Source organism: Bos mutus, chromosome 5 (assembly GCF_027580195.1).
Source record: "Bos mutus isolate GX-2022 chromosome 5, NWIPB_WYAK_1.1, whole genome shotgun sequence".
Lineage (NCBI taxonomy): Eukaryota > Metazoa > Chordata > Mammalia > Artiodactyla > Bovidae > Bos > Bos mutus.
Window position 1 is genome coordinate 46,588,519 of NC_091621.1, and position 13,286 is coordinate 46,601,804.

Below are 13,286 nucleotides of genomic sequence, written 5' to 3' on the forward strand. Positions count from 1 at the left end.
GGCATATCCAGCCAGTCTTTAAACAGGCAGAGCTATCTGCCACATTCCAGGCAGAGGGGCATACACAAGACACCAATTCTCTGATGTCTGGGGCTGAGCTACCTGTCAGCCAGCCATTCACTGTGAGTTCAGACCTGTGGTAGGCTGCCAGTATGTGCAAGGACAAATAACCAAACCTTGCCCTAGAGGCACTCAATTTCCTAAGGGGGAAGACAGACTTGTAAATAGATAATTCCCTCTGCCTTAGTGCCATTAAAAAAAAAAAAAAGTATATAAAATCCACAGGAGCACAGAAACATCCTGCCTGGGGGTGTCAGAGAAAAGCAATCCAAAGAGGGGACATCTGAACTCAGCCTTGAGGGGAGAGTCCCTACTCTCCCCAAGTGCGGATGGAAAGTAGTGCAGAGACATGGAAGAGCGAGAGGTGCTTGGAGAGTTATCAAGGATGGAAGTGGCCTGAAAAGGAGTCTAAACCTTTTCTTGCAGGCAGTGAGGAGCTAGGAGAGGTTTAAGTAGGATAGTGACCTGCCCTTTGGAAAGAATATGGAAGGCGCAGAAGACAGATGATAGCAGAGGGTCCAGTTAGAAGGGTGAATGAAGCATGTCCTGGCTGAGAGATCCCGAAGGTCTGACAAATCAGGACCAGGCAGTGGTCTGGAAGCTAGGAGCAGGCAGTTTAGATTTCAAGCCTCCATGAGTCTGAGAATAGAGAGTCTAAGCCTCAGGCTGCAGTGATTTTCCTCACCACCCACAGCCATCCCACCAGCCGGGTATAGAGAAGGGCAGGAAGCCTGGAACTGGGACTTTGATCCAGCCACAATTTTGAGGGGTGGGGAAGAGCCAGACCCTCCTCCACAGAGCTGAGGAATAGGGGAATTTTGAGCCAGGCCTGGCTGGAGGGTCAGATGTCTGTGTTCAGCAAGGCTTCAGCAGGGGGCGTGGACAAGAGACCAGAGACAAGCAGAAACCCGCCCAATGGGTGGGTACAGGGGAGGGGCCGCGCGGCGGTTTTCCCTGTCGCCAGCAGAGGGCGCGCAGGAGGCAGGCCCGATCTGGAGGTAGCCGTATTGAGTTGGCCTCGCGGGCCCGGGCGCCCTCTGCTGGGGGCCTCTCCTGGAGACCCGGACCCGCGGCTGCAGCAGTGGGGTAGTCTTCCATCACTCCCGCTGGGCTACACCCAGAATTCCGCAGGAACCTCGGGTCTCGCCCTGGAATAATGGATTCTAGGTCTGAGACAGCCAGTTCTGGGTTGAACCTCCATAGCTCACAATTTACGTAAAATAATACTTTCTCATCCATTCTTCTTTCCAGCCGTCTGGAAAGTGAACAAGACAGGGGTACATCCCCATTTCAGAGATGGGGAAATGGAAGCTTCAAACCGAGGTCACATGGTTAGTAAGTATACGACTTAAATCCAGGCCTCCACCACAAGGCTATATTTGATGTTCCTGGTGGTGGTGGTGGTGGTTTAGTCGCTAAGTAGTGTCTGACTTTTGCGACTCTACGGACTGTAGCCCGCCAGGCTCCGTTGTCCATAGGATTTTCCAGGCAAGAATACTGGAGTGGGTTGCCATTTCCTTTTCCATTCATGTCCCTACTATGTGCTAGTCAACGTGTGGTCACTGTTCACAGATGAAGGATCACCCAGGGAAACAAACTAGAGGGCCAAGAGGAAGACTAGTCCGGCTGGCGCGCGCAGGACAAGCTCCCGTTTCCCAGGGGTACAGAGAAGCCACTTAAGGAAGTACTCTGAGCGCACCAAAGGGCGGGGCGCGGGGGGCCGAGGTGCAGCAAGAGCCAGTGTGCAGACCTTCGTGGAGATCTGTGCCGCCAGCATGAGGTCCGAGACTCGAAGCCTGGGCTCATCCAGAGACAGCTCGCCCCTCCCGGCTGGGGAAGGGCTCCCAGCAAGCCCCAGGCGGGGGGCGGGTCGCAGGGCCACCCAGAGTCTCTCCCAGTGGGCGATCAGAGTGAGCGCACCTGGTCAGACTCCGCCAACCCCTTGGGTCCTTCAGCCGCTTCCGTGGGGGAAGGGCGGCCGCCTCCACCTAGGCTTCTGCCAACTGCGTCTAACTCTAAAACTATATTACTTTTCCCACCCCAACCACCCTTGACGGACTTCCGTGGTTTCGGGTAACTCGCCTCCAGCTCCTGATAACAGGGAATCATTACCCCCTTACACTATACCCCGCAGGTCTGACTCCAAATGGGGAAGTCCTTCCTGGTGTCTGACCACCATTCTGCCTGCTGCAGCTAAACCTAACAAGCTCTGTCCTCATGGGAGAAAGTAGGTGCTTTAACTTTCCTCATTTTAGCTAAAGCATCCAAGCCTCCAGCCCCTTTTCCACATCCTATTTCCCCCTCCTGACAAGGCCTCTTTTTAGGGACCTTCGTGATCTTCGTCTCTCTTGCCTTTCCTGGTCAAAATAACCCAAAGTGTTTTCTGATTGGTTGTCCTCTCCCTTCCTATATCCCCTCTCTGTACTGGACCTCCCGGGCTGTGCTGATGTCCAAGTCCCAGTCGCCAGGGTCCACAGACGGGCTCAGTTTCCCCAGTAGGGCGTTGAGTGCGCTGCCTCTATGGTGCCCTTCGGTTTTTTGAGGTCCCCTCCCCCAGCTTCTGAACAGGACACCGCCACGTTCTTTCATTCATCTCAAAAATATTTATTGAGCGCCTACTATGTGTCCGGCCTGAGTTCCTCCCCTCGACTCACTCCTAGCCTTCTGCTGCTTCCTAAGCTTGGAGGAAGGAGCAGGAGATCTTAGAGTGCCGATCTCCAGTCCGGAGCTCGAGTCAAGAGAGCTGAAGGTCATCTACAACCGGGTGAAGCCACGAAGGTAGGGCGGGGCTAGCCGGACGCCTGCGGGTCTGAATGCTCGGGGACCGCAGAGAGGACACTGCGCCAGGCGCCGGAGCCTCCCAGCGTTCTGACCTGGCGCAAGGATTTCCCATTCTTAGCTCAAGGAAGACCCTTGTGGCCGTTGTGGGAAGAGCAGGCAAGAAAACAGGGCAACAGCCGGGAGATGACAGTCCCCAGCCAGACTCCCTTCTAGGTCTTGCCTGGCGGGGGGTGGGGTGGGGGAGGCGAGGGGGTGCTCAGTGGCTAGCCGTGCCCGGCAATCCTTCATCCCGCTTCCACACCCTCAAAACCCAACCACCGGCACTTCGGGAATAGTGTTCTTACCAAATCACAGGGAAAAATGTCTGAAACAGTAGCACGTGTGACTGTGGTTAGACATCTGGACGGACTTTTCTAGAAGCGGTTGGGAGGACTCAACTCATCGCAATGAAAGGATGAAAAGAAACGGGCCTTCCGACCCTCCCCAGGCGGTGAGGAGAAATTCGTTTTTGAGGCTGAGGCGAGTGTGGGATTATCAGCCCCTGCGGTGCGGCTGCCTCCGCTCGGAGAAGGAAGCTCTCACCAGCCGGGATGCTCAGAGAGCGTTGGAGCCGGGGCCGTCCCTTTGCCCGCATCCTAGGGGTGAGGGTTGAGGGTTGAGGGGTGGGGTGCACAGGGTCATCGGGAACAGGAAGGGAACTCCATGTTCGTCACAGTAGATTGTCACAGTCCTGAGAGGGGACCGTCAGGGCAGGGATGATGCACCCCACACACCCTGTGTGAACTCAGCGGCAGAGTACTTACTAGGTTGCGCCACTCCCCACCCCATCCCCCTTTGACGCTGCCGGCGACAGAGCCCTGTCTGGGCAGCGTGAATTTGCATATATTTGCATCGCCAGCTGCGCACAGCTGCATCCGGTTTTGGACCATAAATTCGTGGCGGGTGGCTCCTGGCCAGCGGGCCCCGCGCGGCGGGAGCTCTCTCTCCGCGCGCCTCTGCCGGGTCTGTTCACGCCTCGGGCGCTAGCGGGGTCTCACGCCTCCCCGAGCCGCCTCCCCCGGTTCGCGCCTCGGCCAGCCGCAGGCCAGGCCTAAAAGCCCAGATCCCCGTTCTTCGTCTCTCTGGGTCATGCAACGTATTCCTCTTGCTCTGACGCTTCAGGCCAGGGATTTCAGGGCAGATTTTCCTGCCAGGACTAACGCGTAGCCTTCTAGGTGGTAGTCCTGCCTCCGGAAGCCCCTTGCCAAAACACAGGTCTAATCATGGTCAGCGTTTTAAATTCCATGGACTCCCCAGGCTTGCAGAATAAACCGTGTATTGTTCACTCTCACCAAGGAAAGCCCCTCACATTTCGCCAGCATCTCTCTTCTTTATCTTTAGCCTTGTCCCTTGCATCACAGCCAGACCCAGGCACATAACAGCATGTGCTTCAATAACACAAAACTGCAGGAGAGTATTTAACTCTCCCAGAGCCCTCTCCCTCTGCCTGACCTGTACCTGCTCCTTGTTTCCACCTAGACTGCCCCTCCCTTTTGTCTGCTGGCTCAACACATCCTTAAATCCATGCTAAAACATTTCTTCCTCTGGGAGAAATTTGTTCCCACCCTAATTTTTCTTATCCCTGGCAATCTGTAATGACATCTGTTAACACTCACACATATAAACGTTTGGTCAGTTGCACCCACCAAATTGTTAAGACAGGGACCGTTTGTTGCTATGTCCTGGCTCTCCCACCAGGAGATGTTCAGAAATACTGAATGAATGCAGTTATAGTTCCCCTAGGCACCCAGAGTAGAACACACATCTGAAACATTATTCTGGCTCCAAGCATCCTTTACAAGACATTTGTGAGGCCACAGGAGAGTTCCTACCCCAACCCCATTCCCTTTTGGTCCAAGCACCTCTCCACTGGAAAGATATGAGGAGTGAGAGACTCAGAGTCATGAGGCCTAGGGCTGCATCACCTCGGAAAAGTTACTTCCTCCCACTGAGGCTGTTTTCTCAACTGAGAATAATGGGAAGAGTATTGACCACTTAAAAGGGACTTCATAATGATTGAATGAAATAGTTCATGAAATGCCTGAGTGCCTGCTTAGTCACTTCAGTCCTGTCCGATTTTTTGCAACCCTATGGACTGTAGCCCGCCAGGGTCCTCTGTCCATGGGATTCTCCAGGCAAGAATGCTGCAGTGGGTTGCCATGCCCTCCTCCAGGGGATCTTCCCGACCCAGGGATCGAACCAGTGTCTCCTGCATCTCTTGCGCTGCAGGCAGGTTCTTTTCCATTGAGTCACAGGGGAAGGCCTCGTGTATGCTTGCTCCATATCAAAAAGTGTTGGATTTCTTGAGATTCCAGGCAGATGACGTGAGGATCCATCTTGCCCCCCACCCTCTGGGCAAGAGAGCATCTCCACTCACAGTCCAAGCCAAGACGCTTAAGGGCCTGAGGTTTCCAGGACCTCCAATTTCAGCAGTCTGCATTCTACAGAAATGCATGGGATAGCAAGACATTTACCCAGGGTGGTGGAGGTCACACCTGCCTGTCCGCTGATAGTCCTCACTGCTGTTCCCCTAATGGCCACCAGGGGGCAGCACAAACCCCCAAATCACCTCAGGCTGCCTGACCACTAGTGGCAGGTACCTTCTGGGCCATTCTCAGGACTGAGTCCTGGTCCCTGACTCCCTAGTCTATTTCTACCATCCCCTCCCAGGCAGGTCTTGGTGACTCTCCCACCCCCACCCCTCGCCCAATGCCTCCTGCTTTTTCTGCTGCTTTTTTGTTCCCTTGGCCTCCTCAACAGAGAAGGCAATGGCACCTCACTCCAGTACTCTTGCCTGGAAAATCCCATGGACGGAGGAGCCTGGTAGGCTGCAGTCCATGGGGTCGCTGAGGGTGGGACATGACTGAGCGACTTCACTTTCACTTTTCACTTTCATGCATTGGAGAAAGAAATGGCAACCCACTCCAGCGTTCTTGCCTGGAGAATCCCAGGGATGGGGGAGCCTGGTGGGCTGCCGTCTATGGGGTTGCACAGAGTCGGACACGACTGAAGCGACTTAGCAGCAGCAGCAGGCCTCCTCAATGCCCAGCCTCCCCTCAATCATGGCCAGTCTTGCCCTAAGCAGGCACCCCAGGATTGAGGAGGGTACAGTTAAAGCCTCTGGGAGCAGAGCACAGCAAAAGTTCTGGGGAGGACAGACGTGGGTTCCAGGCCCGACTCTGTCACCAATCAACCGTGACACCTCAGGCAGACCACGAAGGGCGTGTCGGTGCATTCATTGCATGGCCAGCTCTACTTTGCTGCTCAATGTCGATCCCTCTGTCTCCACCCACGGTTCACCCTACCCTTGCTCAGGCCAGAGCCTCCCTCATACCAGCCCTATTTCCGGTCTGGTCTCGACCTCTCTGAGCTTGTGACAAGACCCATCCACCCGCTAAGACATTCCTGGTTACACAGCCCTCTGCCGCCCCATCTCACAGACAGGAGGCTAGCTAAAGTTGTCCCTGTCAAGACTCTCCTCACCTTTCTTTCATGGAGATGGTGACCAGGAGGTGCCTGGACACAACTCAGCTGCCCTTCCCTGCCGTAATGCTTCTTCCTTCACTCTCCACCATACCTCATCCTTCTCCCCTTTCTTTTGACTCTCTTTTCGTCTCTTTTTATGCACCCACCATTTCCATTTCCTCTCTCCTCTTTCTTCTGAGCCTTGGTTTCTTCCCATCCTCTCATCCTCTAGAAACCCTCTTCTCTCTCCATCGTAGATGTTTGCCCTGCTCTCCTAGGCGAGCTCTCCAGCATCCCCTTTCAATACCCATCGAACATCTTTTGTGCTTCAAGGGCCAGCCTCACTGATAAGGGTATTGAGACCCAGACCATGCCATGCAGAAAGCAGGAGGGCGGGAGGGAGCCCTGGAGCTGAGGCCAGAGTGTTTGGGCAGGGAAGGTCTTGTCAACCACATTAGTGTTCTTGGTGAGTTTCACACTTGCTGGTAACAAGAGAGGACTTCCCTGATAGCTCAGATGGTAAAGAATCTGCCTGCAATGCAGGAGACCTCAGTTTGATTCCTGAGTTGAAGAGATCCTCTGGAGAAGGTAATGAGGGAGATAAATCCAACCTCCCTTGATGTCATTTTTTTTTTTTTTAGGCCATGAAGCATGGTTTATGGGATTTTATTTCCCTAACCAGGGATTGAACCCGGACCACAGCGTTGCATGTCATTCTTTAAATTATGTTCACATCCTTGTTCACTGTCCATCTCTCAGAAAGTCTGTAATGACCATCCCCCAGCACCAACTATATCCTAGACTGTGAGCTCAGAAGGAAGAAATAAGATGTAACTCCATCTATAAAGCTCTTTGCTTGGAGAAGCCTCCAGGATGCTCGGGAGGCGGCAGCAGAAGGCACATGGACACAGAGGCCCAGAGTGACAGGTCTGGGACTCATGAGCTTTATCAGTACGTCTTGGCTGAAATGATGAGTGGTCAAGCTATCTCAGGAGGAGGGAACCCAGGAATGAGAACCAGAGCTGAGAGTGGAACACTGGGACCATCACTAGTTCAAAGGTACGAGGCTGAGTTAAAACAGCCAGAGAGGTAGGAGGGGGCCTTCCAGACCCCAGGTCCTGGTAGAATCCACATGTAGTACATGCATATTAATTTTAAGCAATAATTGTTAAGAATATATACTGCTATTTGTGTTTCACCTGGGGTTAAAAATATATATATATATAGTGCTATGGAACTATTTTATGATAAGCAAAAACATACAAAATGGTGAGTGCTGAGTGCTCACTCAGTCATGTCCTATTTTTAAGACCCCATGGACTGTAGCCCACCAGGCTCCTCTGTCCATGGGATTTCCCAGGCAAGAATATTGGAGTGGGTTGCCATTTCCTCCTCCAGGGGCTCTTCCTGACCCAGGGATCAAACCCACATCTCTTGTGTCTCCTGCATCTGCAGGAAGATTCTTTACCACTGCGCCAATGGCACACAATGTAAAAATATGAATTTGTCTTCTATGGGCAAAAATCTGATCAAGCACATAAATATAAAAATATGTATTATATATTAATATGATAGGATTATGGTTTTTCCACTTTTTCCTTTTATCAACTTTTTGTTATGGTTATAATAAAAGATAAAATATTTTGTGAAAAATGAAATAATTATTCAACATTTGAGCTGACTTCCCTCAGGAAACTGACAGCCAGCACGGGAAATTAATTTAACCAATATCATGCAGCCTATGAATGACAAAACCAGACTTGAATTCTCATCTGATGATTTTTTTCCCAGTTTCCCGGGCTGTTCTGGGCTCGTGCTTTGGCTAATTCTGGAGCAAGGTCAGTTGTGAGCGTCTATTCTTTCCTAATTTCTCTCCAACCCCACTTTATCCTGCCTCTCTTTGTGCCCTTGACCTTCCCATGTGCTTGCTAGCCTTGCAGTAGCAGGCTGCCCCTGAGGCCCTTTCTGGCCTCTCTGCCTTTCCACCTGAATAGACACAGTGCCTGCAATTTTCTGCTTCTGATCTGTATGGCTGTCCTGGTACAGAGCTACGAGCAGCTTTCCTTTGCCACCATTAATGCCTTCCTCCCCTTGGCCCACAAGGCATCTTCCAGAGCCTGTCCCGAGCACAGTTCGAAGCACCTCTCAACCATATTCATAAAGGGTTTGGGGATGATCTTCTCCCTGAATTACCTAGGCTATTGCATTCCCTCCATTAGAGTGACTCGACTTGGACTCCATGGAATTTAACATATTCAAATGAGCAAAAACATATATTTAAGAATTGTTGTTCTGTCTCTCAGTCGTGTCCGACTCTTTGTGATCCCATGGACGGCAGCACACCAGGCCTCCCTGTCCATCACCACCTCCTGGAGTCTGCTCAAACTCATGTCCATTTAGTCGGTGATGCCATCAAACCATCTTATTCTCTGTCCCCTTCTCCTCCTTTCCCAGCATCAGGGTCTTTTCCAATGAGTCACTTCTTCACATCAGGTGGCCAAAGTATTGGGGCTTCAGCTTCAACATCAGTCCTTCCAATAAATATTCAGGATTGATTATACTCAAATTAACACACCCCTTCAACTCTCATACACACACAGACCTGCCATTTCCTTGGTGGCAAAAGGGGAGCTGTTTGCCTCATCCATTTTGGGGGGATAGCAACAACTATTTTGTTCTGAGAAATCTCTAATGCACATTAGCAGACCCTTGCCTTCAGTCAATGGGACCCCTGTACAGCCACTCCACAGCACCCAACACCCTCTCCTCTCAGACCCTTCCTGGGATGCTGGAAGCAAAATTGGGGATTGAAGGAAGAAATATCAGGATTCTAGGCACTCCACCTCCTACACTAGGGTGGAAATTGAAGTCATTCAGGATGCAGAAGGACGTTCCAAATTTAAAAGTTTCTAGATTTTCTGGGTGGTCATCCAGTCCACAGCAAAGATGATTCTAACTCAAGACACATGAGGGTAAACACTACATTGATTCACCGCCCTCAACTCTTCAGAAGTGAAGTTCCAGCCCGCTGCGTCGGGTGAAGGAGAATATATTATGCCTGGACGCAGAGGATTCAGTCTTGAAGGGCCTTGCGGGCTCCGCGGTGAGCCTCTTTCCTCCTATCTGCGGTAGCGCATACGTGCATACGCGCATGCGCACATGCCCCCAGCACAGAATGGTTTTCCAAGCCTCCTCTCCGGAGAAGGCAATGGCACCCCACTCCAGTACTCTTGCCTGGAAAATCCCATGGATGGAGGAGCCTGGTAGGCTGCAGTCCATGGGGTCGCTAAGAGTCGGACACGACTGAGCGACTTCCCTTTCACTTTTCACTTTCATGCATTGGAGAAGGAAATGGCAATCCACTCCAGTGTTCTTGCCTGGAGAGTCCCAGGGTCGGGGGAGCCTGGTGGGCTGCCATCTCTGGGGTCTCACAGAGTCGGACACGACTGAAATGACTTAGCAGTAGCAGCAGCAAGCCTCCTCTCTCCCATCCTTCCTCATTTAATTCTGGTCTCCCAGTCCTTTGCAGGGACATCCTTGTACCCCCGTTTCTCTCCCTTCCCTGCTACACCTCCTCCAATCCAAGCTGCAAGTTCTTCCCCAGTCCTGTCTAACTCAGCTCCTTAATCCAAACCAGAAACCTTCTCTGATCCAAACCCACAAACCCGCAATGAGTGAAAAAAGCGTGGGGTGAAATAAAGGGGAGGGGATGAGAGATCAGATCGCTGTCCCTCACCTCCCTCTACAAGGCAGGCTGGGCCGGCCTTCTGGGGTGAGGGCGGGAATCTGAGAACTGTTTTGACTTGTCCTTGATCCCCTAAGCTGACGAATGGGGGCAACAGGAGTCCCTGATGAAGAAAGTTTTTACTCCCATGATGAAAGGCTGCAACAAATTCATACAGAAATAAGTATCCAATTGGCTTAGCTGGACACTAAAGATCAGTGTTTTCCAGCCTTGTTACAACACCCAAGACTCCAGTCATCTCAAGGAGGGTTATGAAATTCTCAAAAGCGATTATCTTAAAAATTCTCACGGAAAAAGTATCACACAGTGAACTGACTTTGTAGGGATGGCAAGGTTTTCTCTCCCCTACAAAATCATAAAGAAACCAATAAAAATATAAATGGTTTTACAAGGTTACGAAAATCCGTTTTAGACGTCATTGCTGAGAAAATCAGAAGGGCTGAGGGTAGAGATGCTCCAATCCCCAGAAAAAGGAAAACGGGTGATACTCTTTCCCATTCCTTCAAGGAAGTGGGGGAAAAAAGTGTACTTTACATTTCCTCTCAACCTCTTCCCTCAAGCCCTCTTACTAACATGAAAATAAAAGAACAGGGAGAGAAAAAAGGGAAAAACAAATTTTTAAAAATATTTTCAAAGGGAAAAACAGAAACTGACAGAGGGTGACGAACAGGAGAAAAAGTCAGAGGAGCAGGCGGTGGAGGAGAGGCAGGGAGGGTGGAGAACACGTGGAGAGATCTGGTGTCCCAGTCTAGCGGTGGACGTGCCTGCATTCTCCCCAATGACACCCTGAGGAGCAGACAGCTCCTGCTCTCGCCCAGGATCAAAGCGGCAGTTCCATGCCCTCCACCTCCCAGCTCCAGGTGCAGACCGGAGTGGAGGAGTGAGACAGGGACTAGAGGCAGGGGGGCTGAGACAGAGGCCAGGTCTCTGGGAGCTGACTCTCCCACTTCTTGCCAGGAGAGTTGAAATGGAAAGCAGCAGCGGGTTACAGTCGGGGCTGAGAAGTAAGGCAGAAACAGGCTGCATGGAGAGGGCTGCATGGTCTTGGGAGTCGCAGGAGTGGCCCATCACATTCCTGCACAGCTCAGGCAGGGGGTTCAGCATCCCTGCCCCCCTCCCTCTCCCAGCAGAGCTCACCTGCCCCGCTCCCACCCTTGCTGCAGATGTAGGAGCAGAATTTCATAAGCTGCAGCAGCTGTGGCCAGTGCCTCCACTCCTCACCAGCTTCCTTCCCCAGAAGAGAGCAGCAGCAGGAGGAAGGGGTGGAGGGGGAGAGAGGAAAGGGTGCAATAATAACCCCAAACCTTTTCATCTCAGCAGCCTCCATATTTATCAGCAAGCTCAATTCTCAGCAGCTCTTTCTCTCTCCTTGGCTCATGACCAAATGATCACACAAGGCTTTGCTGAGAGGAAGCATGAGGCCACTGAGCCGGCATCGCCTCTCCCAGTCTAGGGGGGTGGGAGGGAGTGGGGGGCACCACATTATACGGAGAAAGAGATGCACCTGTTTCCAGCGGTGGCGTGGGGTAGAAAGAGCTCATAAAGAGTCCCAGGTTGTTGCAAGAAAGATAATAATTTGATGGGGTTGAAATTAAATGTCCAAATTGAGGCTGCTTATGGACTTTGAAGCGGGTGGAGAGAACATGGGGTGCAGAGACCAGAATGAGAAGAAAAAAAAAAAATAAAGAAAAAGAAAAACACACACGATGGAGCAGACAAAAGGGAGAAACCATAAAAAATACCGACGCACAAATAAAGACAGAAGCTGCGAGAGGAGGGAGCTGGCACCTGGAAAGCAAGATGTTACAGCTGCAGAGGGGGTTGTGGGAGGAGGAGAGCCCTGGGAGGAGGAAACAACCAGACCCTTGCATTCATGTCTTCACCGGGTTCACAACTTTATGCAGGCGAGTCTGTGTGGGTTCTCCCCCGCCCCTTTACCCTCCACACTGTGCCCATGTGGCGTGCTCACACACCAGTTGGCCAGGCTTTGCCTTATCTGTCCCCCACCCACCACCACAGGTCACACCCCGGGCCTGGAGAGCCTCTTGGCCTATCCACAAGCTGTAATGGGCTGCTTTCTGCACACACTCTGGTGCAGCAGCTCCTAGCACGGGGGCTCTGGGGCTCCTCTCCCACTTCCTTCCAAAAGCAGGAGGCTGCCTGGGGGGCTGCTTCCTCTTAACAGGGCGATTTCAAGCTATGCACTCAGTCATCCGGCTAAGCACAGACTCCCACGCGGCGGCCCTCCATCTTCCCCAAGCTGTCGGGGCTGCATTGATTTTGCAAGCTCCGCAGCCCTTCAGTGGAGACAAAGGGGGAGGCACGACTGGCCGGCCGGCTGAGGGCTCGTCTGCTGGCATGCTGAGAGCCAGGGTTCCCGGGAGAAGAGTGATGAGCGGCAAAGAGCTTAGCTGAGTGCCGGGCCGGCATACCCTGACCCACCGGAGGGAAGCTGTTTAGGAGTGGGAGCGAGTGTCAAAACTCCAGTCGCGCTTTCTGACGGGCCCAAGGCAGAGATAAAGTGCGTGATGGTGAGAGAACTAGAAAGAGATGGAAAGGGAAGGGGGCAAGCAGTCCCCAGCTTCAGAGGTAGGAAATAAATAATGTCCAGAAGGGTCTGGCTCTGAAGTGGACCAAATGGCTCTCCTGTCCCATGTTTATGAGGTCATGGACCATTAAACCAGCCAACCTACAGATGTCTTCATGAGACTTTACGAGATTAGACTGGGGAGACCCTATAACTCAGCAGCAAGAAGGGAAAACAGGAGGGGAATTGCAGATAAGAGATGGTGGAAAAGGAGAGGAGGCGCCTCTCAGCAGGTCTGGGTTCTGGCATCCCTCCGTCTTCACTGCTCGCTCCCCAGGTTCTGCCCACGTTCCTATGAGATTCAAAACTGCGACAGGCTTACGTTACCCAGCAAATGTTCTATCTACGTTGATTATCTACGTTTTCTTTCTAATCCAACTTCCAATTGCCCCCCCCCCACTCACCGCCCCACCATCATCAGATGCTCAATTCCTTTGGTTTTTATGAAGCAAATCAAAAAGCTCATAGTCATTATTTATAAACTCACATGTATTGGGATTTTCAAACCTGTTTGTCCATGTGGTTTTCCACAAATTCAGTAACTAAGAGCTGACGTTTCTAGGGGTCCCTGAAAGTTAACGTTTATTCTTCCAGCCACGCAGGCACAGA